The following is a 27,743-nucleotide window of genomic DNA, read 5'->3' as shown; positions in this document are numbered from 1 at the left end:
ATGTTGCTTTTTTCTCCCTTCTGTTTAAAGTACTTTGCATTTTTACTTCACTATATGCAACTATTTAAGAATCAAAAGCATCTATCCATACTGTAGGTAGCAAGATCTGTAAAAACTATAGAAGATTCCCTGTCTTTTTATCAAAGACAGATCTTCATTTCAGGACTTACATCCTTGTTCTGGATAGGTGCTGACTGAGGTCAATGCAAGCTCCCATTTGGGGGTTAACAGCCTTGATCGTTACAACTCCTGATAAAGCTTTGGGACTTCCTTTTCCACTGCCTCGTCTGCACTCATGTAGACACGTGCAAAATGAAACCAGAGAAGGTTTGTTAAATCTTTGTTCTGGCTTGATAGCATCTGATATATCACCTTCCCCTGACCAGTCTGCAGTGGCTGAGCATGAGTTGCTCAGTGTAATTTAAACTGGCCTGAGGGCCGTGATGAATTATGCCTGCTGCCCGTGACCTGGTTGGCTTTTGCTACTCCTAGAATTTGCTAACAGATAGGAAAGTCTTTCCTCCAGACAGCTTTTTGCTGCACTAGTAGCTTAGGACAGCACAGGATGCAGCTTTGATGAGGATTGGGATGGCTGAACGGTGGCACAGCAGTTATCTGATAGGTGACTGGGAACGCGTGCTGCATTAGACAGCGATACAGCAAAGGAGATTACAGTCCTCTTAGCTCCCTCTTGCAGATCTGCCCCTCGGGATGCTCTCCGATCCCTGCCCAGAGAACTGCCCTTGCAAACCACCTGCTCTGAGGTTGTCGCTCTCTGATGCCAGCAATCCAGACTAAGGGAGAATCTCAGGCCAGTCATGCTTCAGAGAAATACTCCAGGGACTAGTTGATGATCTTGGAGCAGTTAGCCAGAGGCTGAATTTAGTTTATTGCCTAAAAAAAAAAAGCACCATTATTACTCATTACTCAGGTGGTAGTTTAAAACAATTAGTCTAATTATCGTGGAGCATTGTGCTTTAAAAGGCACAGCTGAAAGTAGAGAACCACAAGATTTTCGCTTAAGTAATAAGAGTTCTTTTAATAACTTAGATGAGCCAGAAGAAACCAGTGGTTATATGTTTCAAGGAGTTTCCTTTAAGTTGAAGTGGATTCCTGTAATCAGATGAGCTCATCTGATGTCTGAGCAACCTGTAGTAGCAGTGTTGAAAAGTAACTCTTAGTTGCTGCTTAAAGCAACTCTAGGGTACTCTTTGTTGTGCTCGTAAGACCTCAGGTTTGATCCTGCTTTTCTGTGCATGTGGACTCACCACAAAGCACGCAGCAAGAAAAAACCCTTTTAAAGGGCATGATCTTGCAGATCCGAAATCAAACACACAAACCAAAGGCCTCCCTGTGACATGTCTTAATACTCTCCTTCTGAATAATCAATTTAAGCTAAAAAGAGGCAGCTGTGTTCTGAGAAACAAGTGCCTCCTGCGTGCTCAGTAAGCCTGGCTGCTGTGCGAGCCACTGAACAGAGAAGAGGGAACGGCTGGGATCCTGCTCCAGCTTGGAGTGCTTTTGAATATCTTGTCAAGAGAAAAGGGGTAAGCATTGTGCATCCTGGAGGCGTTGCAATGGTTCATCCTTACCTGGTGGCTTTGATATGAGGAATATGGAACCTGTGGTGACTTTCTTCCAGAGCAGGGTGACTGAAGGCTGTCCTTGTCCACAAGGTTAAAATTAACTGCTCAGTTCTAGCCTTATAGCCTAAAATACTCCAAAGAAAATTTTATTAGGAAGAAGATAAGCCCTTGTAAGACTGAAATGTGGTTTTTGTTTGCAAGGGTGTAGATGCAAATGTTTTCAGGAATAAGCCAGTAAAAAAACTTTCTAGAGGAGAATGGATGGGAAATGTAGAAGGCTGTTATCTACCATAACACTTAAGAAAGCATAATGAAGTAGAGGTTGTGCTTAAAGACCAAGGCTTGTAAGGAATTTCGGATGTGAGCTGACAACATAACTGTGCTAGCTTTTGAATTTACCAGAAGTCTAGTTTGTGAAAACTGCAACTGGTCTGTATGCTTTTTTTATGAAATACCGTTGCATTTGTGGGGGATCCAAGCAGTGCTGCTATGTGGAAAAGCAAGTGATCTCAAAGATGTTTACTTCTGCATGGAAACATTCCCAGGCAAAGAAGGAATCAAACTCTTTCCCTAAAAAGATTATGTTCAGTCAATTCCTTCCATACGATATCTTGGCTTTTCCTAATGTTGACAGTCTTCATACCTGTAACCGCTAAACTTCATCATCTTACTCCCATTCTTTCTGTTTCCCAAGGCAAGAGGCATGCAAAGCCATCTTGTATTTAAAGTACTTCTGCTTAAACTTTGTAGTAAGATTGGGAGTGAGACATTTTTAACTTTGTAGTCTGTGATTAAAAGTTTTAGCAGCTGTTGCTGAAAAGACTTAAATATGCTTGCAATTTTTTTCACACAGGTATCTCATAAATTTGGAGGTAATTGAATACCTACAGGACCCAGGTATAAGGTAGGCATGATAGCATTTTATTTGATATTAATGATTTTACTGGAACATATAATTACTGGAATGGTTGTGCACTCCTTGGCATTAATATACATGAAAGAGTATGTTCTATTAAACAAGGGCATAGCTCTAAAAAAAACCCCACACTTAATAATATTGCTTTGCAAAGCAAATGAGTGTACCTGTGCCTGCCAATTAAATTGTATCGTGGGTGGAATAATTAATTTGGATGCTAGGCAAGGAGCACATTGCAGATTTTTTTTTTTTTAATTTAGGCTGACTGGGGAGTGCTCAGGTTAAGATTACATCCATTTTTCCTGCCTAACACCCTTGTGCGTGGCATGGATGCAGCTGCTTGCTTCTGCAGATCCCCCCCCCCCTTCCCCCAACAATCAAATCTAGGATGTGTCTTTTTGTCTTTTAAGCATGTGTGGGGTGTCTTTACACGTAGCAGTTTTCTGCTGTTGTAGGGACAGATTTTTTTTCTCCCCAGATTCTAACTCAGAACAAATAAACTTATGCTTTTCTTCAAGTGAATGCTGAAAATCATCATCAGTCAGCAAAACTGAAGTGACCCAGATTTCTGTACATTTAAAAGCATTGCTTATAGTTTCGCTGAGTCACAGCCAAAATGAGAAAAACGTTAGCATGATGACTGGTGCAATTCAGTCCTGGTGATATAAAGATGTACTATGATGTTTGAGATCATATTATATGTACAAACCTATTGGTAGACTACCTGATATAAACAGACTTCTTGGAAGAAAGGAGCATCCCAAAGGGGAAAATTATGTTAGGTTACAGATCCCCAACCGTAATAAGCAAAGCACTTTAAAGTGGTACATGAAGGCAAGTCCTGACCACTTGCGTGGAAGATACCAGCTCATCGGTGGTGCAAGTTCCTGACTGCAGGGGCAGCAGGAGGGATGAAGGTGAATAGCTGACAGATGGAGCTGGATCCCGCCTTCTGTGTGTCACCAGGATTACCTTCAGAGATAAGAGTTCCCACAGTTTGTTCACTTATCTAATTCCCCCCAAAATGGGTGATTCTTCAGATACACTGTTTTGTATTACAGTGTTGTAAAGCTTAACCTCTGTCATTCTTTCTACAACAATGATTGTACTCTATCAATCAGTTGACATAAAACTGGAGGGAGGTATTTGGTCAGTCCACTGGAACGCTACTTTTAGCACAAGCAAACAGAAACCAGACTGGCTCATGATCAATCCCTTTGGGGAAAGGGAGGTAGAAGGATGAAGAGAGAGGAAGAGACTTCTCCTCTTGAAGATTTTTCCTGTTAGTCACAGCACTGAGGAAAAACAAACTCCATATGGAACAGATCATGTAAGGTCTTTAAAACCTATTTGCAGAGACTGTACAGTTTCTTAAAGGAACTTGGAATATTCTGTGGCTTGGGGGTTTTGTTCTTTTATTTCCCATTTGGGGATGTGTGTGCATTTTCATTTGTTTTAATTTGGCCTGAGTTAAATGCATCAACCAGTAGTTTGTTTTATTATCATCTTTGAAAGATCTATTCATAAAGGAAAAACATTCCCTGATTCCCCTCAATGGGAAACAGTTACAAATGCTTCTCTCCTGGTAGTTTCATTAGAGAGATTTTTGCTGCTTTTTTTTTTTTCTTTTTATAATTGGCATGCAAACGAAGGCCAAATTTTTGTCCCCAGCACAAGGCCAGAGCATAGTGTGCTGAAGCAAGGATGTGTGCTCAGTTGGATGCTGAATTCAGATACGGAGCAGCCATGCAGCGCAGGAGGTCATGGCCAGTGGGCTGGGTTTAGCAGAGCTACTGGTCACATCTGAAATTACTTGCCCTTTCACCGTTTGACTTAGTAGAGCGCCATTCCAGAACACTAACTGTGGAGTCCAGGCTCCCATGATCTGCCTTTCCTGCCTGATAGGACAGTGATGGCTCACAAGGAAGGAGGGGTGGAGCAGGACTTGCCCCTTGGTGATAACTATGCTCTAATTCTGCAATCTGAGTAAATGTTATGCATCAGAATGTTTGTCATTAAAACACTTGAGGTTCTTTTTTTCTTTAGTTAAGAAGCTAATATAGTCCCACTTATTAAATGCAAACTTTAGGTTTGAAACGTGGCCAAAATTAGTTCATAAATCTTTCAAAATTCATCACCAATCTGAAGCATATTCAATGTACATGGTGGGGAAGAGCTCTGGGCTTTCGAATTAATGATACAGAAACAGACCCTGCCAGAGCTTTTTTAACTTTTTTTTTTTTTTTAGGATTCCAGTGAGAACAGGTAAGACAAGGGCAAACACTGAAACTTCCTGCTTTTCTGAATTATTGCTGTACTTACTTGTTTTGACATCTTAAAACTATGAGCTATTCTGACTTCCCAAATTTCCTCATATTCCACGTGCTCTACATTAGCATGAGTAGAGGGAGAAACTATGTTACAGAAAAAAGCAATAGAGCTTTACTAAATGTGAAGTATGGAACAAGGTTTTACAGGAAACTAAGGATTTTGTTAGGGCTCAGAAGAATAAAGACCACTGAACGTGTATGAAGAACTCAGGCTTTATTTGAGCAGTTTCTCTCTTCGTGTGTGTCTTACCCAACATAAAAAAAAATAAAATAGCTGTAAACTCATCTTTTCAAAGATGATGGCCAGGCAGACTGCCAGGTGGCAGGTGTAGTCTCTAAAACCTCTTTGAATTTGCTTTTTATGGACTGTATTTCAGGGTGGACCTGCCCCCTTCACATTTTGGCAATTTGTACTCATTTACAGAAGCTCTCGCCATTTAATACCGATGTTGTGCGTTAGATCATTGAATTTAAAACCCGTGGTGGCGGAGAGGAGCCGGTGGAGAGCTCGGCGAGGCAGGGATGGGGTTCCCAGCCGGGGCGGCATGAGGTGCCCTGACAGCAGAGGGAGGGCAGGAAAGCCGAGTTCTTGCTCCCTGCGTGAAAACAGTAGCTGTTTTTTTTTTTTTTCCCTTCCCCTTTTCTTCCCTTCTTCTTTCCGGGGCTGTAATCCGACTGCTCTCTTTGGCTCGGCTCCAGAGACAAGTCCGAGTGGTTAATCTCTCTTCCCCCCTTTCCCAGCCTCCGGAGGAGGAGGAGAAGGGGAGCGGAGTCAGCTGCAGCCCGGGGCCGGGCCGGGCCTCCCTGGGGAGGGGCTGAGGCAGCGGCTAGGCTGCGGGAGCTGCATGGAGGAGGGGAGTTTCACAAACTCCCCTGCCCGGACGGGAGGAGGAAGTTTGGAGATTAAACCGCTGCCCGGAGCCCGAGCGCACGGACGGAGCCGGGGCGCGGCTGCGGGCGCTGCGAAGAGGCCACCCGGCGCTGCCGCTGCTGAATGAGTTGCGGGGAGGGGGGATAACCTCCCGCGCTGCTCGGCCCGCACCTCTGCGCCTGGATTTTAGACGGGAGGAGGAGCGGGTGCGCGAGGGCAGAGGACGGCGAGAGGCTGCTGCCGGTGAGCGCGGGGGCTTTGTTCGCGCGGGGCGCGCCGGGGAGGGGGCGGCGGCTTCGGCCCGGCCCGGGGTAGTCGGTGAGGTACCCGGTGCCCTGCAGCCCCCTGAGAGCACCCGGGCACGGCACGGCGGCCCCCAGCTCCCGGCCCGGGGGAGCGGGCGTATTGTGTCCGCAGCCTTTGTGCGAGCCACGCCGCCCCTCGCTCCTCTCCCCGCCACGGGCAGCCGGCGGTAGCAGGCACCGTGTGCCGGGCTTTCACCGGGGCTGCGGCGGCGACCGGCTGCTGTTTGCTTTGCCGACCGAAGTGCTTTGTATTCGGCCGCTCCGCCGGAGCAAAGGGGCAGCCTGTGCACGCCTGGGCTGCACCGTGCTTGCTGCGCTCCGGGCTCAGCCGAGGTCTGAAGATTCCTTCGAGTCTTTTTGGGGAGGGAGGAGGTGTTTCTTTTAACATACGTTAAAACTTGCACAGCGTTTCGGGTTCTGTGCAGATGCTTTAGCAAACCCGTGTCTTCAGGAAAACTCTGTCCCAAAAAACCCGTCAATTTTTGGTGTTTCAGAATAACGTTAATTGGATTCTGATAAGCGGGTCTTCAAGAGGGTTATACAAATATGATTGATCTTATCGTTAAGTAGCAGGAGCGTTTATTCTGGGGAGGGAAGAAAAGGGAGAGGCAGTCGGGGCAGAGCAGTGTCCTGCCGTCCTGTGGGACCCTGGATGTGTTTCCCCATCTCCCGCCCTCGCCTTTTCTCTACTTTGCGGGTTGCGTGTCCCAGTCCTTGTCCCCCTTGTTGAAGGAGAAGCGCTTCAGAGCTCATCCTCCGGGTGTGTTGACAGACCTGAGACACTCCTTTCCTTCTTTCTTCACAAGCCACAGTGCCCCGAGTGTGAGGGAAAGGGACCTGAAACAAACTTAGCTGTAGTTCAGCTGGCTTCCAATACGGTCTCTCTTTAGTTGGCTTTTTTCCTCCTTTAATTATTAATTGGCAGGCTCAGAAACAGCTGTGGCCGTGCTTTTTTTCTTTTAATGTTTGCTGGTACTTCAGCAATTTAATAATGCTGCCTAGAGAGCCTGATGACTTATAGGTGTTTTGAAAGCTGTGTAATAAGAGCCTACTAATAGTCTGCTTTTGCTACTGTTTCGTTCTTGGAGGGAACAATCTTTGCTGCTGGAGAGTTGCGGTTCAAATTTCCACAAGCGTTTGTTGCCCGTGCCTCTAGCTAAATTTATAAAGGAATCCTGTTAGCTTGTACAAAGCTAAATCTGGCTGTAGCAGCTCCTGGCTGTATAATTCACTGTGGTTGGCAAGGCACAATATATAGCTTCCTTGAGATTTATTTTTAAATGTTTTTTAGGTTGTTTTTTTTTTTTGGTGTGTGTGGCACGTAGTTGGCATAATTTTGGGAACTCTTTACCAATGTGTGCATGCTTTGAGATGAAAACATAAGAGTTATGCTAAGGTTAGAAAATGTATTAATAGAGCGTTTGTCTTGAAAATATGAGATGGCAGTTTGAGATTGACCTCTTAATGAATATTGGCATTGTTCTCAGGTCCGTGCAGATGCTTAGCTATTAAACTTTGACTCTCTTCTACTCCTCTGTGTTCTCAGTTGGCAACCTAGAAATGATGCAGACAAGTCCAATAAACGGTTCTGTTTTAAATGTGTTCATTTATGGGAATGCTGGCTTTTTCTCACAGACCTAGAGAGCCCTAGGTACCCAATGTCAACCTGTGGCTGTACGACTGAGTGCATCCCTGCAAAGGCATGTTAGGATTCTAACACTAGGTGCTAATGTGCCATTTTTATTGTTGTTTTATTTAGGATTTTCAAAAAAAGAAAAGGGAAAATAATTGTATGGTTAAATTGCTTTGTAATTTATAGTCTTACTTGGTAACATCTTGCAAAGGCAGCGTTGACTTGATTTGTAAGTGAGGGTAGATGTTAAGAATGTGCAGCTTTGGAAATCTTCAAGTAGTGAACTTAGTTTGTTGGCAGCTCTTGCGATTTCAGGACATCTGCTAATGTGTTCTCCTTCTTCCTTGGGCAGGATGTGAGAATACAAGTTAACTATCCAAAGGCATACTTTGGGCCTAAAGTGATTGGTTGCGAGGCCTTGGAATCAACTGTGCCCAGTAGAAAATATTTGGAGCTAACCTCCTGAGCTCTTGGTACCTTTCTGTATGGTGTGGTGGTGATGTTTTTTTGTGGGGTGTGTTTGGTGTTTGTGGATTTTTTTTTTTGTGTGTGTTTTTTTTTTCTTAATGAGGTTGTGTTTTGGTTTTATTTTATTTTAAACCTTTGTTGTGACCGAAAAGGTTAAAGCTAGAAGGGAAGTGAAAATATCTGCTTACTCATTTAATAAGTAATTTAGGCAAGTCATGACTTTGTGGTACTTCTTGCTACTGTTACCTGTTTAGGTTGGTATGGTTGAGCCTTTCACTGATGCAATTTTTCATATGGCACTGGTGTTAGTATTTTTGCTACGTCATTTGGAGTAGCGTGCATGTTTGAAAGCTTCCTCGTGCACGTTTGTTTGGATTGTCGTATACCTGTTGTCCTCTGCCTTTCCTATGCTTGCGATCTCTTGGCTCCAATTCAGGAAAGGCTTTTTAAGCCCTGCTAACTAGATAGGATTATGGCAACTGATGAAGGTTCATACTTGAAGTAGTGCTTTATTATCTTTGAATGCAAGCTCTGCGGTGCAAAGCTGATCTGTTTTCTCTAATCATGTAACACTAAGAGAACTGTAATTGTGATAGTGGCTTCTGTCATTTTACCTTACCGAAAAGATTATTGGTAACAGGGGTAGCTGAAGCTCTGTGATAGCATCACCCATACGACTCGTAGGCTCTGGTGAGTACTCTTTGGATCAACCCAAAGAGAGGGCTAACAAGAACACAGTTACAAAATCTGCTGTTAGTAATTTTGAAGAATACTTCCACAGATTAGCCTGAGATACTGCTATTAAAAAAACCGAAGTTTTTTACAGAGGTATCATCTCTAAAATTTAAGTGTGCCCTTTTTTTTTAAAAAAGACCAACCCCAAACCAAAACAATTCCAAGAGAAGGATACTACAAAATACGTGAACTTGGAATGGACAGGTTTTTGGTTTTATCTTTTTTTTTTAAGAAGTCCCAAATATAAATCTTTTAACAGATATTTAGCACATCTACTAAAGTATGCCGAAGACTCATTCAGCTGTTGATTTTTATTTTCTATTTGTTTCCTTCATGCTCACTTGCCACTCCAGCAATTGTTGGGCACCACTAAGTCTCTCTCCAGCCAAGCCAGAGCTGCAGTTCCTGGCCTTTGGAGCATGGGGTCGTGAAGAAGAGAGGCGCCACGTTGCTGGGTGGCAGTTGGAGATGGTGTTCAGCATGGCCCTGTCATGTACCCCAAGTCCATGGGGGCAGATGAGCTGGGTCAGGAAATAATTAAAACATCCAATCTGATGATAAAGGGAGCCATTTGCATGACTCTGATTAGAAGCATTTCTCAGATTAGACAGCTATAAAGCTGTGGCAGTTATAAGCTAGTACAAAGGAATTAATCTGATGTGCATTCCCTTTTGTATTCAGCCATGTGTTGAGAAGGATGATTGCTGTGTTAAAGAAACATTTTATTGACGCGTTAAATTAGTTATGGCTTTAAGTTACTTTGCCATAAATTTTTGAGAGGCCAAGTGTAGCGCACAGATTTTTAGCTAGAATATATAATAGAAGATAGAATAATGGCAGATGAAAAAATGCAAGTTAGTAACATAATGTCTACTGAAGACATTTGGAGTAGTTGTGATTATATATGGCAGTCCTCTTACAATGAGCTGGAATTTTTGCTTGTGAGGACAATGAAGATGTCTTACCACTACTTACTCTAAACAGCATTTTGCTTTTGTAGTGTTAAGGCGGGGGGGGGAATTATTGCAGCCCTCAGCAAAGTGGAGTGTCTGAATGCTTTGTTTTCAGAACCTGCATTACTGTGGTTACACAGAAAGAGTTTTAGTTTGTAGGACTGGCAATGAAGAAAAAAGTGGAAGAAAGTGTTATTGTAAACTGAGAATGCAGAAGACATGGAACCTATAGTTGTGTTTGTCTGCCCCCCCCACCCCCCCCTTTCTTTTTTTAAAGAGGCTTTTCAAAGCATTTCTAATAGCTGCTCATTTAATAGCAGATTAAGCGTCTCATTCTGGGAGGCTAACCAAAACCACCTAAAGAGTTGTGCGGCATCACCGATACCAAACAGTGTCCTCCCCACCCCAATCATGGCTCAGGCTTCCCAAACTTGCGTGTTTGGTTTATTAACCGTTATAATCTTGTAATATTTTTCAGTTCTTTTTTATTTTTAAGCCTATTAAAGTCATATTTTCCAGTTCTTTTGTTGTAACTGTAATGCACAGAAACTTCTCTTTTGAAAGAAGAACTGAGATTCCCATGAGATGTCATGGCTCCAAGACTTGGGGCTTTAGAAAAACATCACACATCTGAGTGAGTGGAACCACAAAACCGAGGGGGGAACAGGAGCGAGCAGAGCGAGTGAAGAGGTAAAGTCAGTCTTAGACACATCAGCAGTGCAGTGGCAACAGGTCACTGGAAGTACAGGGAGCCTTTTATGTATGTGGTTAAGAATACAAGAGATGAACGTGAACTGATTAAATAACTTTGAGTTTCAGCAAGGGCTGTTTGTGTTAATTTCTGAAGGAGTGTGTGTGTGACAAAATGTCTCATAGTGTTAAAAGTTTCTCAAGTCACTTTAAGGATATAATTTATTTTTTTTCTTTTTAGTTGTGGTTGTTGTATCAAATAGGTCTATCTAGCCTGATTTGCCAAGTCGAGTTTATATGAACTTGGCCTAAAATAGGTTTAACTGCAAATATGATTACAAGTGCAGGAAAAGAAAGGGGCCTAGTCAGGGTGGACTGGGGAAGGAAATGGAGGGAAAAGCTACTGATACTTATCAAGGAAGCCTGAAAGAAGCAGCTGTCCAAGCAAAATTACAAGCTGCTTTAAACCACCGTCAGCTGCTGACTGGGGTGCCCTCGGAAGGACTTGAATGAATATGGGGGTGGTCACTGCCTGTGTTCTTGCTAATCATGATACAGAGCATTGCTGTGAAAACACAAAGGAAGGTGTTGGTTTAAAAATTTGTCTAGAAGAGAGAATTGATGCATATGACTTGTTTTCTTTCTTCCTTCCTTCTGCAGCGTAAGTTCCACTGGTCCTGCTTCCTAGTCCTCGATGGGACCATGGGTGGCTATGCTAGTGGAAGCTGCACATGTGCTTTGTAAGTGTAGTGAACAGGGATATCTTGGGCTGGCAGCTGTTTCCCATGCAAACTTGTGACTCTAAAGCAGTGCTAATTATCTTTGAATCCTTTAAGCCTTGCTTGCCTGCTCTGTCATTGAGTTTCAGAGTACAAGTGGTGCCAAGCCTCTTCCTGTAAGCATGCGTTCTGTAGAAACTTGCTTGTGAGCCCTGCCCAGATGTTTTAAAACCTAACTTAATGGATGTTAACATTGAAGTATTTGAACGTAAATATCGATTCAGACATTTCAGGATCACACCCCAGGCATTAGTGTCATTCAGCTAATGTTTTCTGCTGATAGGATGTATTCATCCTCTCATGGGAAGAACTGAGCAGAGGTAAAAAGGGTGTCACAGGAACAGTGATTGAATCACCTTCCAGTTGCTTACTGAGAGCTGTTGTAGATAAAACCTTGATACCTAGCTCAGGAAAGAGAAAGCTGTTTGAATTGCCTTAAGGAGCACTGTCAGGGACAGTGCAACAGCCAGCTTCCTTTCATGGTCACGGTTGGCATCTTTCAGTGTTGTCATCTGAGCATGGGCTTCAAGGTCGGCTTCTGTCTTTCATCAGCCCACAGGAGTAGTCTCTACCTCCTGGATTTAGTGCATAGGCTGTAGCGCTTGTGCTTTCTCCCATGCTTCCGCTTGTGTTAGGTGGGGTTATCTGTAAACACAGGCAAGTCTTCCTCATTAACCTGTAAACTCTTATTTGTTATTTACCAATGTTTATCCCCCCTGCATTTCCTCAAAGATTAGGTACAGTGTCTGCTGCAGCTTTGTTGTGATTTCTACATACCAGTATCAACTTGCTGTTTTGGTTTTTGGTTGGTTGGTTTTGGGGTGGTTTTTTGTGGGTGGGGTGTGTGTTGGGTTTTTTTTGTATTTGGGTTACCAGTCCCAGTAAGTCCAGGCTCATAGTTGAGGTCCCAATGTGTTTCAGAAATATAGTGGCAGAACTACTTGCTTTCTGCTGCTGCCACTGATCTGTGGTACTTCAATCTAAAGTAACATCATGCTTTGTGTCCTTAATACCTGATATGAAGGGAAACTTACAGTTCCTTCTTTGTTTAAAAAAAAAAATAATTGAAAATAGATGGGTAAAAGGAAGAACTACTTACTATGCAAGTCTGTAATCTTCTTTATCACTTCAGTAGGCACAAAGCTTTCCACTTACTGGTTAAGCTGCAACCAAGTTAATATCAGCAGAAACATCATTTTAGCTTGCAAGCAGGCTTAGTGCTGCTGAGATTAGCATGCCTCACACTAAAGCGTGTTTCAAGCTGTGTCACTGTTTACTTTTCAGTTCCTTCTCATTATCCTGATAACATACCTTGTAAGGTTGCTCAAAGAGCTGTCATACCTCAGTGTCTGAGTGATGTCATCATAGACTTCAGCCCATTGCAGAAACACTAATTTCTCTGAAGAATTGGCAGTCTTCACCTATTTGAATGGTAGACAAAGAGGTATTTAACAATGAATCATTATTGAATTTGGAGACACAGCATGCCTTCCCTCATGCCAGCATACAAAGTTTGTAATCTCTCCTTTCTGTCAGTCTTCTCTGATAATTGTCAGTTCTGTCTCATGTTAGATGAGTCTGAAGTCAGATCAAATAAGAGATTTATATCTTGGTCATTTTGTGCTCCTGCTGCCTGAGGAGGTTGCTGTCTCTGTCCTGCAGGCAGACAGGCTAACTCCCCGCACTCCTCACTGGCCTTTTACAATCCTTGCCTTGTCAGGTTGGTTATCCTGTGAAGTCTCTTCTGTCTTGTGATAGGGTATCGTCTCCAGTATCTCCTTCTCCTGAGCTTGAACTCATTTAACTTAGTGAGTTTTTCCCAGATTTCCAGGGGAAAGCCATTAAACTTACCTTCTGAACATCTACCTGCAGCACCGAGTATCAGGCGCAGTATAGGCTTTTTGGTAAGCCACTGTAGAATTCTGTGATCTGTTATTAAGTGAAAGATAGTAAGTAATTCCTGAGGGCATCAATAATGGTTTAATCTCCAAGGTTTCTTTCTGATTTATAGGGCAATATCTTGGCATGCTTTAGATGACATTGTTCCTAAACTGGTATCAGAGATATCTGTATGCCGGGAGAGTTAGTGCTAGGCAAATTTTTCAGTTGAAAAGGACCAGGCTTTCTGCAGACCTTCCTTTCAGGAATTACTTTCCTCTTTCATGAAGTCTGCCAGCGGCGAAATGCAGAATAGAGCATCAAGAAAACCCCATCCTTCTTTTTGTGTGAAGGACAGAGTGGTTTGCTAAGGCATGAGCCATGCTGAGCAGAGTTTAGAGCTGATCTCCTCCATGGTGACTCAGCCTGGTGATCTCCATTACTGCAGTTTGCACTTTCCCACTTCACCTGCAGTGTCACCTCTTCTGGTAGCCGTGGCCTGTTACCAACACAGGCGTGCTTGCTTCTTTGGTCATGGCTGTACATGCCAACAATGTCCCCCGAGTTCTTCAGTCTCACAGCCAAGCTATCCTGCTGCTCCCATACACGATGCAGATCCAAAAGAAACTGCATTGAAGAGGTTCTTCCTGCAACTCTGCAGCAGAGGGTCCTGTCAATAAAGCACCCCTGGTGTCAAACACCCAACAGATTTGGCTCTTGCACCCCTCGGGTCCCTCCAAAGCACAGCATAGGCACTGGACTCAGATTCCCACAAGGTCAAAGAAGAATAGGCGTTTATCTTCTGCCCTTTGTTGGTGAAGCTTTGATGTGATGGGACCTATGATATGCACAGGTGGGGTGTGGAGGAGAAAGGATTTCTTCCGCATACCACTGCATGCTGTTTGGATAGGATAGGAGCTATGTCTGCTTTTCAAGGAAGAATTCTGGAAAAACAAAACTACAGCTATTTGGTTTGCTGTCTTCAGAAGAAAAGCAGGTCATCAGCCTTTGTCACTGAAGATCTGTTGCTTTCTAATCTCTTTCATCTTTAGGAGACAGTGCTTCCAGACATACCCGACAGATTCATCTGTCCGCCCTGGCTGTGTGCATCATGCAGCTATCTGAGCTTCCGGAGCGGTATGGGTGCCAGGGCCATCGGAATGCCTCTTCGTTGCCACTGTGTTGTAGTGATGAGAAGTCTGCCCACTGTATGGTTCTTTTTTTTCCTTTTGCTCTTCTTTAAATCAATGCCTGTGCTGCATGAAGAATTCTTTTTCATTTTAATGAAGGTCTGGTGATGCCTGTCTTCTGACAATTTCAGAAAAATGCACTGGGTTGGTTTCTCTTATTTGTTAATTATAAGCATTGAGTCATATCATCAGGTGATTAGTTCTGGTACCTGGGTTAAAGTTATTTGTCTATGCCCATACTTGCCCAACACTGCCTTCTTTCCTGGGGACAGTTTGAGGTCATACCAGGGATGGTCTGGAGGAGTTCTAGCAAAGATTCACTCTTAGCTGTTGGACCTTCTCATGCAACTCAGCTTTTGTGGCGTTCACTGTTGTGAATGGGTAGTGAAGGAAACTGTAGGAGCGCTGCATGTACTTAACCCGTGAAGTTAGCTCAGTGCATCTGGGAAAGCGCTTAGCTGATTGCCATGTGGAATAAATCCATTTCCTTGGGACGCAGCACATCTTCTGTCTGTTCATCACAGTTACATCATGCAATGAGAAGGTGCTACGGTATGTGGCCTTCCCTTGATGCTGTAATAGACAAGCCGCTTCCCTTGGCCAGAAAAGTTGAGCTTTAAGTACTTGCACGTAATTCAGTAAAAATCATGTCAAATAAATTCTTACTTTAGTCCTTGTCACTGGTGATTAAAGCTGCACAGTGGTTTGCTGTCTAACACGTGAACTTCTGCTAAGAATTTTATTCTCAGCTTTTCTTAGTGGATCAGTATGTGGAATTGTTTGGCAAGGGTATTTGTTTTAAAATACTACGGTATATGTTGACACCATTTTATTATTTCAAATACACAATATGATCCAAGTTGTAAGGATGGAGTGTCTGGATGTGATTTAGTATGGTTGGGGACCATAACAAGAGCAGGGATGACAATGAATGGAACAAATGTCTTGATACCCTACTTGTAATTTAAGCAGATTCCCACATGTAAATTTGTGGAACACAATTGTATAGAGCCGGGTGGCTTTGGCTTATTTTAGTCTTTTCCTCTAGCAGAAACAGAGTAGCGAAATGCTTAAAAAGCAGAGATTTCAAAACTCAAACCCATGATTTGAAGGAACCAGTTTATTGGAATGAAGTGATAATGTTAGACTTTCACCAAGCATCTTAGTCCAGGACTGTTAGTGTGTAGCATGGAGGGGTTGTGTGTCACTTCTTAGGAAAACTGAGGTGAAGATGATCTGAAAGACTCTTTAGAGAATAATGTAATCCACCCTTCCTGTTACTGAAAATGGTTTTGGTTGCCTCCCATGTACAGTATGTCCAGAAAGAGAACCTTGATTTTACTGAGTTTTGAAAGATAGTTTTCAAGTTTCTGGGCTTTTCATTCAACATTACAGTGAAATCTCCAGGTGCTAGAATGTTTTTCATAGGACAGCCAGTCATTATGGTTCAAGTCAACTTAAATATTGGAATGTAGGTTTCTTTGGGATTTTTGCTGCTTAAACTGCTACTTGCTTGATGCTTTAATCCTGTGTATTTTCTAAAAGTGATTAAGAATGCAAAGCTTTTTTATTAATAATTGTGATATATTTCTAGAATAACTAAGGCTATTTTAAAACATGCAGATTTTTTAAAGATGAAATTGTAGGACCAATGACAGTATATTGGTTAATCAATTTCTGTAAGCAGGGATGCGTGTGATTTCTTTGATAGTGTTTCTAGCCCAAAAGCGTGTAATATTATTACATTGATGTTTGAGAAATAAACCATCTTCAGCCAAATTGGTCAAAAAATTCACAGGATGAAAAAATTAATTTTCCTTACGGATTGTTCTGCTATATAGTATGATAATAGTAAGATTTGTAGAAAACTTTCTTGAAAAAGTTGAAGGTGATTGATAGAAGACGACTCTGTAGTGTCCAACAGCTTGTGCTTTGGTTGATTTGGATGTGTCTGTAGGACCCTGCCTGAAGTCATCAATCCAAAAGCTTTGAAAGGCCATTGGGTGCTCTGGGAGTTAGAGAGTATCTCTTGGCATTAGGGCAATAATTTTACTCTGGAACTAAGAAGCTGTTATTGATGAAACTTCTCTCAAACAAGAGTGCCCCTATAAAAAGTTTAAGCTTCTTCAAGTTTGTCTGGCTTCCTGATTTTCATTTATTTGTACACATATATATTATTTATATATATACACACATACGTATACATACACACACACACGTGTATGTGTGTATATCTAAATGGTTGTGGTTGTGTTGCCAGTCTGTCTCTTTCTAGGGTTCTTAGAAACGACTTTCTCTAGCAGTTGAAATGGAGTCCTCTGCCTGTGGAGGATTTGAGACTAAGGAAACATGCATGAACTAAATGGAAAGTCGGATGGCAATTACAGCTTACTTTGTATTTTTGTTTCGCTTAATTTACAATCTGAGGTACAGTCAGGTGGTTGGGCATTTGAATGTTACAACTGTTACAGTCTAATCACAGGAACCTGGTAAGATTACTCACGGATTTCCTTCTTCAGATTCATAGAAATGTTAGTGGAGGCTATTCTATGAATTCAGTTATGAACAGAAAAAAAAAAAAGCAGTAAATGAAACTGTTGTTATAATTGTCACTCAGTGATACCAAAAGGGAAAAAATACACTCTCTTAATCTGTGAAATTGCCTTGTAGCATTGATTAGTTGCTGTAAATACAACTGGATTTTTTTCATTTAAAAAAAACCCCAACTCTCAAGTGGAGTAGTTCTTGTACTTAAAAAAACATCTGTAGATGAACATTATGCCACATTAGCAAGATTGAATTGATTGTATTACTGTTGAAGTTGAAAGTAGACCAATATTTTTTTAAAATGGATTTTTGAAATATCAAATCTTGCCTGTTTATGGTTTGGTTCCCCTAGACCAAATTAACTTGGACGCTTAGCAGGGACTCTGTTTATTCTGGCGTAAGAACAAGCGTGGGGCAGAGCTTCCTGGTCTCAAAAAACTGGTGATGGTAAGAGACCTCTGCAGTGTTCCCAGCCAGCTGAATGCCTGAGGTATTTTGCCATACAGGAAATCAATTGCAGCTGAATGTGCACTGTTTCTACTCCAAGTATATAAACATGCCTTATGGTGATATAAAAAAAGAAGAAAAAAAAATCCTGTCTTGCATTCAATAGCTTCTTGAAAGTTCAGAGCAAGAACATTTGATTTTGGTTTCTGTGGATTCTTCACTGTCCCCTTCGGCTGAGTCCATAGCACAGAAAGAGCCAAGAAGGAGAGGTAAATTAATCTTGGGGTCCTCTCGAACAGGCAAACGTAAAACGATGGCTTAGAGAAATGAAAATCATAAAAAACGTATCCTTGTTCAGTTCCTAGTTGATGTTCTGAAGCTGGGAATGGTTACAAATTTAGCAAAGGATATTACTTCTTTCCCTTGTTAAATCAAGAATCCTGCATTTTTTAGGCTTCAAGGGTAGGTCAATAAATTTTGCTAGAAAAAGCTGCACCACAGTTGTATCAAAATAGCTGCTTTTTGTGAAGTGGTAGAAGAAACAATATTTTCATTTGGGTATTTATCATTCTTTGACCTTGTGAAAATATCTAGATCAGATGCAGGTACCAGACAGATCTCAGAAAGTGACCCGTGGCTCTGATTTGCTTTAACAGCTAGAGATGTGTCCTTCTGTTGCTCACCAGGAAAGCAAGGGTTCATTTGGGATAGAGACTTCCAGGCATTAAAGATAATTAAGTTTAAAATCAGCGCTAACAATTTCCAGAAGGAGCATGGCCTGAAGCTTTTGGGGTTTAGAGCTTGGGAACCTAACAGGAACTTCCCTGCTCTGCCACAGACTTACAACGCAACCATAGACAAAGTGTCTGTTCTACGTTTTTAAAGATATGTAGGTAGGCACTCGCAGAGGTGGTAAGACTCTTAATGGGATTTTCGGAATCACATTAGTGTCTAATTCCTATTAAAAATCTGACCCTTTAGCCTGTCAGAACCGGGTTCAGCCCATGCTTCGTTTTATTCGGCTACTCTTTAAGGCAGAATGGGCAGCAGTACGGCGAGTGTGGCTTGGAGGGCATAGACCGGGGTGAGCGCAGCCGTTGTGCTGTCTTTCATCCTTTCTCTGATTCCATAATTTCTACCCTCCTTTCTGCAGAATGCCAGAGATTCAACAGAGGAGAGGAAAAGTAACTCTGCTTTGCCTAATCTAACAGGGATTTATTTGGCGAGTACTCTACCAGGTAAATTTTTTTAATTATTATTTTAACTTTTGGGCTTTTTTCAATAAGAGATGATGTTTGCTGTGCCTCTGTCTGAGGTGATTACTGTTGGTGTTCAGTGAACGTACGTCAAGTAACCATGAGACTGCTTAGTATGCAAATCCACAATAGGTCACTGCACTGTACAGACCTGAAATGTTGGTTAGCCAAGACGGTGGGTTTTCTTGATGTGCATGCTAGTGGGGTTTTATGCTAATAAAATTAAAATTTTGGGGCACCTAAGCAGTTAAGGGAGGCTAAGTCTTCAGTTTTAGCACCTGTTTCTGTAACTGAAGTTTTGCTAAAGATCTGTAGCTGAAGTTTTGTTTGGCTGCTTGATTCCGTCCTGTTGGAGGTAGAAGTGCAACTTTCATGGAGCAGCAATGGTCTCTCTGTGGGGTTGGGGAGATCTGGGACTTCTGTGTTCTCCTTAGATTTCCTACCTTGCTGTATGTCATTTTGAGAAGAAATTGATCTTTCATAGTTTATTTTTTTAGGGGTTTAATTTTGTTTACATACTCTCACTACCTGAAAGTCTTGGGGGACCTGGGGAACTTGAGAGCATAGGAAAACCAGATTTAGATGCAATGAAAATGTGACTTGATTGTAATAACTGATTTCAGTCATTTGATTATCTGAAACAAATTGACATTCCAGAAGTCTTCACGATAGGGCTGGCAGGAGACTCCACAGAAAATATTAAATAAGAAGAGGGCTTTAGGCAAGGTCCCTTTCTCCCTCCTCTCCTCCTCAGTCCTGGTGCCAACCCGAAGGAGTCCTTTCTTCTCTCCACAGAAAGCAGGCATTCAGTGATGGGCTTTGTGGGTAACAGCACGGACACTGCTATTTGGAAAAAACTCAGTGACTTAAAAATAACCTACTTCACTCCTTCCAGTGCTAATGCTGAAACCAATGTAGCATGGATTAATTTAAAATAATAATTAAAAAAGTACATTATGTTAATTGCCACTGGCTTCTGTGACCTGCAGAGGGAATTCTAATATGCTGTATTAGACCAGTAATTAATAATATTTATTACTTTACCCTACTGATAGTGGGGCTTGTAATATAATTTTGCAGTATATATCAATGATCCAATTGTGTTCAAATGTTTATAAAATTTTAGGAAAATGGCAACTTTGTGTTGGATCCAATGCTTTGAGATTGCATAGCTTCAATAGATAGACATTAGCAGGATTGCATAGCGTTCAGCTGAAGCTTACATCTGACAAACATTAGCGAGATCTTACTTTCCTTTGGATCCAAGGGAGAACAGTTTCTGCAAGTTGGAAAACGTTTTGCAGAGGCTGAGAGGGGAAAGACCAGACATTCCTCTTCAATATTTTCTAAAAATAGCAAGATTTGAATAAGGTTGCGTGTTTTAAGATACATTACAGAAAAACAATTGGCGTGACCTAAATTCAATATGCTAGTTGTCTGCATTATTTGCTGATAGTTAATTACTAGTGTATTTTTTCATCCACGAATGTGGACAGGCTGTACATTCCCAGGTTCCACGCAGCAAATAAATAATTTTATTTTTATTTAGCTTGAAATTTGTGCATATCCAAGTGCATACGACGTATTTACCTACTGACCTTAGAAACTCAATCGCTTGCGCAAATTCGTCCTCCTCTCCCCGATTTTCATTTCATTTCAAATATGCTGCTTGGCCTTGGTTTTGAGTTGGAGTGATTTTAATGTGTTTTTTATGATGAACAGAAAAGCTAAACCAGACCGTCAGACTCGAATAACCTCTTTTCTGAAAGCTGAGATAACATGTCTTCTGCATGTGTCCTAAGAGGCAGAGGATTTCCTAAGATTCTCTGGGATCCATGGCAGAAAGCGTTCACTGTGAAGTGCTTCAGAAAATTGTTGGATCAACAAAACTGGGGTGTGTGGGAATGTATCAACTAACGGGATAAGGCATTCAAGGACTGGATGAAGTGCATTTAGAAAGGAATTAATTTCATGGGGGGAGAAAAGGAAGAAACCTAAAATATGAGGAGTGATGTTCTGTAAAAAGAATAGCTTAATGGTTTGGGTAGATACAGCTTTGAGGGACAGATGTTAAATCTGTACCACCCGTAATTTTGCCAAATTTGCTTCATGTGCCAAACTTAAATCTGGAGGTTTTAAGAATATTTTCATTCTGAAAAACTTTTGGGGGTGCTGGGGGAGACATTTTATGAAATGTGTTGATGTTTTGCTGTTATCCATCTGACTTATATAACAATATTGTCTGTTTTTAATTGTGTCAATAAGTTGGTGTTTAGAATATGCTAATCTTTGGAAAGAATGAAAATGGGCTTCAGCAGCTCTTAAAATCATGACATCTGTTGTAGCAGAGAAGGAAACATCAGATCAATACCCTTTGTCCTAACAATTCAGGATGAGTTCTGATACGCAGTGTGTTTATACTAAAAGTCACTACACAAAAAAATTCCTCGAGCATCTGTGCATCACTGACTGCTTTGTTTAGGCCATGTCTTTAATGGTATGAGGGCTTGCAAATCTGTGTGGGGGTGGAGAGGAATGATGCATGCCCACGTGTGAGCTTTTCTGTAAGTCGGTTTTATTTTTGGTATGCGATGGAGCAGAGGTACAGGGCAAAAATAGGGGTTCAGTTGCGATGTGAAGACCTGTAAAAGCTTTCCTATTGCAGGAAGCGCCTGCCAGGCTCTTAGAGCAGTCCCATATCCATGGGAATATTCGGGGTTTAATTTAGCATGCTAGATTAGGGCCTCATGCCTTAATTAAGGCTAGCAATTTTTAATATGTTTGCCCCAAGCCCTTTGTGGCTAATTGTAGTCAGACTGAAACAGACATAATATAAAGTGCATCTCTAGGGTTTTCTGCTGTTGCCAGTTTTATGAAAGCTGTTGTTCTACTTCAGAGTGATGAAGCTGACCCATGAATGTAATCAGAAGGATCCACAAATCTGCCTAGACTTCTTAAATTGATCCAAATAACTTACACCAGTGACGTACTGAAAGTTATTACTACTTAGTACATTTAGACTAACGGTTTTGTAAAAATTGTGATCGCTGTTTAAAAAAAGGCTCTTTTAATTCACAAAACAGTGTTTTCAGATGCTGCTTAATTCTCTTGTCAGTTCATATGTTTGGGATTTTCTGCTGTGAAAAAGATTAAATGAATTGTCTGGACAAATTCAGGAATAATATAATTAGCATTTTGTATAATCTATAGACAGAGTGATTTATTTCTTAAACATTTGTATATTAAGGTGTTGAATAAAAAAAAAAAAATCTTATTTTTATTTTAAAAACATCCAAAAAGACAAGTTCACTCACCCCTATCTTCCCCCCCATGCTTGCTCAGAGTGGTCAGTCCTTTCCCGCTGCCATCTCCTATTGTTACGGTCAAATGACCAAGGAAAAGTGTACACTTCCTTTTGTGTCCAGTAGATAGAGGTTCTTAATTGATGACTCCTGCTTTCTTTCTGACAGAAAGGAAATGAATGGGCAGTAGTGATTATAGCACATCTGTTGTTTTCTGGTGAGCATCCTGTACAGCAGTGAAACTGTCTTGAAGACTACTTTTTTCTCCCCCTCCGCCCCCTGTTCAGGACTAGTTAGTAGAGGGGGTATGGGTGACATGTGACAGTATTGTTTCTTTCTCACAGGTGTAGCCAGAGCAGAAAAACAAATTGCACGTTGGAACACAATGACTTGTTTGTATTTTCCAAATTAAGTGTGTTTTACAAAAAAAAAAAAAAGACTTCAGGGATGTACTGTGATTTCATTGCATGACGTAGGTAATGAGTCCTGTCTTCCTACTATAGTCACTGTACCGTAGGTGGATGTGTTGGGTTTGCGTGGCAAGGTTTTGGTAGCGGGGGGGCTACAGGGGTGGCTTCTGTGAGAAGCTGCTAGAAGCTCCCCCTGTGTCTGATAGAGCCAATGCCAGCCGGCTCTAAGACAGGCCCGCCGCTGGCCAAGGCCAAGCCAATCAGTGCCTCTGTGATAACATATTTAAGAAGTAGAAAAACACTTGGAGAGAGAGCTTTTGCAGCCGGAGAGAGGAGTGAGAAGGTGTAAGAAACTCTGCAGACACCAAGGTCAGTGCAGATGGAGGGGGAGGAGGAGCTCCAGGCGCCGGAGCAGAGATCCCCCTGCAGCCCGTGGTGAAGGCCATGGTGAAGCAGGCTGTCCCCCTGCAGCCCATGGAGGAAGGATGAGGGGGTGTAGAGATTCCACCTGCAGCCCGTGGAGGACCCCACGCCGGAGCAGGTGGAGGCACCTGAAGGAGGCTGCGGCCCGTGGGAAGCCCACGCTGGAGCAAGTTCCAGGCCGGACCGGTGGACCCGTGAAGAGGGGAGCCCACGCCAGGGCAGGTTTGCTGGCAGGACTTGTGACCCCGTGGGGGACCCCACGCTGGAGCAGTTTGCTCCTGAAGGTCTGCACCCCGTGAGAGGGACTCCATGCTGGAGCAGGGGAACGATGAGAGGAGTCCTCCCCCTGAGGATGAAGAAGCAGCAGAAACACCGTGAGATGAACTGACCGTAACCCCCACTCCCCGTCCCCCTGTGCCGCTGAGGGGGGGAAGGTTGAAGCCGGGAGTGAAGTTGAGCCCGGGAAGATGGGAGGGGGTGGGGGGAAGTGTTTTAAGAGTTGATTTTATTTTCTCATTCCTCTACTCTGTTTTGCCTAGTAATAAATTAGATGAATTCCCTCTCTAAGTTTGTTCTGTTTTGCTTGTGACGATAATTAGTGAGTGATCTCTCCCTGTCCTTATCTCGACCTGCAAGCATTTCGTTATGCCTTTTCTCCCCTGTTTAGTGAATGAGGGGAGTGAGAGAGCGGCTCTGGTGGGCACCTGGCCTCCAGCCAGGGTCAACCCACCACAGTGGAACACTCCAAGACTGCACCGAAAATGGCTTCTGCTGGCGAAGCAGGGAAACAAAGTATTTTGCACTCATACCAAGGACCCAAAAGTGGAAGCATTCACACAGCTTTTACTACAATTTCTAGGATGCAGTTTCTAAGTCTGTGATATTGTTGTCCATTTCCTGCTTGAACATCTTTTATGCTGCGACACATCAAGCAACTCTCAGAAGTGCTGGGGAGCTCTGTGGTGTGCTCCTGCCCTCTGGGAGAGGGGCTGGGGACGGAGGCAGGAGAAGCTCCTTACCTGGCTTTACAGGCTGCAGAGAGGCACGTTTTGGGGACAGATGAATGATGAAGTATAGGAAAGGGTCTGGCCTGAGAGGAGAAGAGGACTTGAAGGTGGGGAAGATGGATGTCTGGGGAAGTGTTTGAGGCAGCCCGTAAACAGCTGGGTGAAGTTGGTACGGGATGGCAGTGGAGTGCATCGCAGCTTGTCCTTTGCATCACACCAGCCACAATCTTTCCACAATTTTTTTTTTTTCTTTCTGACTCCTGTATTACAAAGAAGTGAGTGAAAGTGGCATGTGCTCTGTGCATACCCTGAGTGTGCCTACAGGGAACCTTTTTGTTCTCTCTTGCCACACAAGGTACTTGAAAAACGTTAATTGAAAGGGATCTGTAAATCTGAATCCTTACCACTTACTTTGTCTTTTGTTCCTTCCTTTTGCTTTTACCTGTTTAATTGCAGCATTTCTTTGCACAGACTAAATATTTTGGTACTTAAACTGATAGTATTTACGTTTGCCATGCATGAAGCTGGTTAACTAAAGTTAGTGCACTGGGTAGTGCTGTTCTTTCTTGGGGGTTTCTGATGAAACCAGATAGAATTGGGTTGGTGGTTTTTTAGCCCTTTCTTGTCACTTGCTATCCCAAGAGCTGCTCTGTCCCTGCCCTCTTAAGAGAGGATCCCCATTATTTAATAAAGGTGGTGTTGAGATGTACAACTTCGTATCCATAAGATGCTGTTTAACTGGAAGCTTACAGCCTTCTGTAAGCTAAACAGGTTTTTCAAATAACAGATGCACATGGCTACTAGAGATGGGAAAATGAGCAAGGATATATACCGTGCTGAAGGTGAACATCAACATAGCTAAATACAAAATTCATGATATCATCAATGCATCATGTTACAGTTAATGCTCCAGTGATACATATGCCCTTATGGTGTTGGCAAAATTGGTGTCAAAAGTGTGACCCTTCCTTTGATCTGATTTCTACCTGCACTCTGAATTTGCAGGCAATGTGGAGTAATCAACTGCATAATTATCCAGCATATATAGAGTTAAAGTTCTGTCATTGCTGCTTTTCCCTGATCAGATCAAACTTCAGAAAATGGAAAAACAGGTGCTGTAAAAACAATTTTAAATTGGTGGGTTTTGGTGGGGTTTTTTCCCTTCTTTCTAGTGGTAAAGCTGGTGTAGCGGGTTTTTTTGTTTGTTTTGTTGTTTGTTTTTTTTTTTTTTGTTTTGTGCATGTGTTTTGGTGTGGTTTTTTTTCCATCGGCGTGTTTAAGGGTAACTTAAGCAACTAAATAATCCTTTTGCTTTCTATGTGAGATACGCAGAGACCCTGTTCGTGCCTCCAAAGCCTTTCAAACATTTCATAGACCGATGGAATGGTTTGGGTTGGAAGGGACCTCAAAGACCATCTAGTTCCAACCCCCCCTGCCATGGGCAGGGACACCCTCCACCAGACCAGGTTGCCCAAAGCCCCATCCAACCTGGCCTTGAACACTTCCAGGGATGGGGCATCCACAGCTTCTCTGGGCAACCTGTTCCAGTGCCTCGCCACCCTCACAGTGAAGAATTTCTTCCTGATATGTAATCTAAATCGACACTCCCACAGCTTAAGGCCATTGTCCTGTCACTACACTCCCTCATAAACAGTCCCTCACCAGCTTTCCTGTAGGCCCCTTCAGGTACTGGAAGACCACAATAAAGTCTCCCTGGAGCCTTCTCTTCTCCAGGCTGAACAATCCCAACTCTCTCAGCCTGTCTTCATAGGAGAGGTGCTCCAGCCCTCTGATCAGCTTCGTGGCCCTCCTCTGGACTCGCTCCAACAGCTCCATGTCTGTCTTGTACTGGGGCCCCCAGAGCTGGATGCAGTACTCCAGGTGGGGTGTCCAAGAGCAGAGTTGAGGGGCAGAATCACCTCTCTCGACCTGCTGGTCATGCTTCTTTGGTCACCAGCCAAGTAATATAGGAAAAATCCATAGAATCAGTTGAAATCTGTCTGCTCAAGTCTTTGTAAATTCCATTTTATGGATCTCTTAATGCATTATGGTAACTTTTAAGAAAGATAGTAAACTGTTAATTTGAGAGTTTTGCAATTCTAAGCACTACATTGGTATATTATTCTGCACCTCTTGCATGATTCATGAGACACACTTGAATATTTGCATGACTTAATGTATTCAAATTGCTATGTAGAAGTTTGCTAAAATGTTTTTATTATGGAATTCTGACTTTGGGAACAGATGTGGCTTCTTTCATCCTGAGCTAAAGATGCAATACATGACTTAAAGCAGGACTATAGATAGTTTTATAAAATTTTCAAAGACAGCTTTTTGAGTATTGATGCATTGATGACTAAACACAAACCAAAATCCTATTAATAATGTAAAAATACTTGTTCTGTTGAGGCAGATATTCATTGCAGCATGATACATAGCTGTTCAGTAAAAGAAACTTCAGCAAGAACTTCTAAAAGAAAGAGTAGCTACTGCTTTTATCAGCACGGACATCGCTTTGAAGATACTAAACATCTGGTTTCCTTCTGGGAGAATTATGTTCTGTCCACTTGACCCTTTGTAAAAGTAAATATTTTTATTAGTTACGTTATGTAGGAATTTGAAAAAAATATTTAATACATGGAAGAAACCCACTTTGCATACTTAGTTTCAGTTGCAAAAATACAATACATCAAATGCTGTTTTGTTCTTGATTCATGAGTTTCTTTTGTAATTAAAAATTATGCCAGTATGGAATTTGATAGGAGACATAACTATGATTTTCCTTTTTTTGATTTGTTTTCCTTTTTAAAAGAAACTATTCCCCTCTTTCCCTTGCTCCCTTGTCACCTCCCGAGTGTATTTGTCACCCCCACAGACATTTCAGCCCCAACTTCTTTCCTTCAGCTATGGCTGTAAACTGTACTTCAGGGGTGAATCCAGCCTGGATTCTATTTGTGTACTGCATAATTTAGATGCATTGAGGTTACTTAGTAAAGATAGTTGTATATTTGCTATTTGGGTATCACAGTCTTCTGTGATTAAATGGAGATTAAAGATTATTGGAGATGTAGTTTCTAATCCTGTGTTCAAGGTAGAATAGAAAAGACCTTAAAATCATGATTGTTATATTTGTTTCTTTCATGTGGAAATAGATTACTTAGGAAAAATACCCTCCTTACTTAGAGGTTGAAACACTAATGTTGCTTATTTTGTGCCAGTATGAGAGTGAGTGGATATCTTTTAAAATACATAATGTAGCCTTTTAAGCAAGGAAAGGCATTGGACTTTATGAAATGTTACACTTGAGAAATTATTTTAAAAGTGAAGCCAGTTAGAAATTTTTCAGCCAAAAATATTTTGTTAGAAAATAACAATTTATTGAAAACAGAACATTTCACACAAATAGTTTTCAACGAAACTATCAGCAAGAGAAGGTTTTGAGATACAAGATTGTAAGAAAATGTGGTTCAGTTCCATGGAAAAATAACAATATAATTTAAAACTGAAGTGAATGCTGCCTTTCTGGAAATTTCTGTCTGCATTTTTTTATTATTATTATTTTTATATGGATTGCAATCCTTCAACGGTCTCTACCTCTTCCTCAAAAAGAACATGGATACTTTAAAAATCCTACTTTTTATTTTGCCATAAGTTGAAAAGATAGCTTGCTAATTGCTTCTACTGTACTGATGTTCATTTTTGCAAATTGTTCCTACGGAAAAGTTTCTTCGGTTGTTTTAATGTGAACAGTCTGACAAATGTCAGACACGATATGACTCAAGTCATGACAAATGATTCCCTCTATTCCTTTTTGTTGTCAATGAAGTTGACCTTACTCCAAATTCTTACAAATCTTACCTTTTGTTATTATTAGTCTAAATTGTGTTGCTAATGTGATAGGCACCAGCACTGCCCGTCTCTTTATTGGATGGACCAATGTTGAGGGTTTATTAATTTTGGGGGTGAAGTGAAGCTTTTTCAAAAGACTATGTGCCACTTTTAGTCTCAGAGCAGAGA

General features: G+C 41.9%; 1 protein-coding gene across 2 annotated transcripts in view; it reads left to right on the top strand.

Annotated features, from left to right (window-relative positions):
- Window positions 1-5,678: 5,678 nt before the first annotated feature.
- Window positions 5,679-27,743, top strand: part of PLEKHG1 (pleckstrin homology and RhoGEF domain containing G1) — a 135,822-nt gene continuing 113,757 nt past the window's right edge. Inside the window, exons 1-2 of one of the 2 annotated variants that reach the window (XM_054821368.1) lie at window positions 5,679-5,946; window positions 18,482-18,566. The gene's annotated coding sequence lies outside the window, so the exon portion shown is untranslated. The remainder of the gene's footprint in view (window positions 5,947-18,481; window positions 18,567-27,743) is intronic. The other variant, XM_054821370.1, reaches the window with a different exon arrangement.

This window comes from Grus americana, chromosome 3 (assembly GCF_028858705.1).
Source record: "Grus americana isolate bGruAme1 chromosome 3, bGruAme1.mat, whole genome shotgun sequence".
Lineage (NCBI taxonomy): Eukaryota > Metazoa > Chordata > Aves > Gruiformes > Gruidae > Grus > Grus americana.
This window is presented reverse-complemented; position numbering and strand designations above follow the sequence as displayed.